This window comes from Cebus imitator, unplaced genomic scaffold (genome assembly GCF_001604975.1).
Source record: "Cebus imitator isolate Cc_AM_T3 unplaced genomic scaffold, Cebus_imitator-1.0 Scaffold602, whole genome shotgun sequence".
Lineage (NCBI taxonomy): Eukaryota > Metazoa > Chordata > Mammalia > Primates > Cebidae > Cebus > Cebus imitator.
Window position 1 is genome coordinate 459,845 of NW_016107917.1, and position 702 is coordinate 460,546.

Sequence of the window (702 nt, forward strand, 5' to 3'; positions counted from 1 at the left end):
CTAGGATTACAGGAGCTACAGCACTCGGCCCACTTTATTTTTTAGAGCAGTTTTGGGCTTCACTGCAACATTGAGCTGAAAAGTATCAAGAGTCCTTTGTACCCCTCCACCCACACAGACACAGCCTCCCTATCAACAGCCTGTGCAGAGTGGTAAATTTGTTGCAGTAATGAATATACAGTGATATATTATCAACCAAAGCCCACAGTTTATGTAAGGGCTTCCTTTTGGTGGTGTACATTCTATGGGTTTTAATTTTTTTTAATAAAGATTTTATTTTTTATGTTTTTTGAGACGTAGTCTCGGGAGTGCAGTGGCGCAATCTTGGCTCACTGCAACCTCCGCCTCCCCAGTTCAAGCAGTTCTCTGCTTCAGCCTCCTGAGTAGCTGGGATTACAGGCACCCGCCACCAGGCCTGGCTAATTTTTTTTTTTTGTATTTTTAGTAGAAACGGGGTTTCACCATCTTGGCCAGACTGGTCTTGAACTCCTGACCTCGTGATCCACCCACCTCAGCCTCCCAAAGTGCTGGGATTACAGGCAGGAGCCGCGGAACCCAGCCAAGATTTTATTTTATTTATTTTATTTTTTTATTTTTTTTGAGACAGAGTTTCGCTCTTGTTACCCAGGCTGGAGTGCAATGGCGCGATCTCGGCTCACCGCAACCTCCGCCTCCTGGGTTCAGGCAATTTTCCTGCCTCAG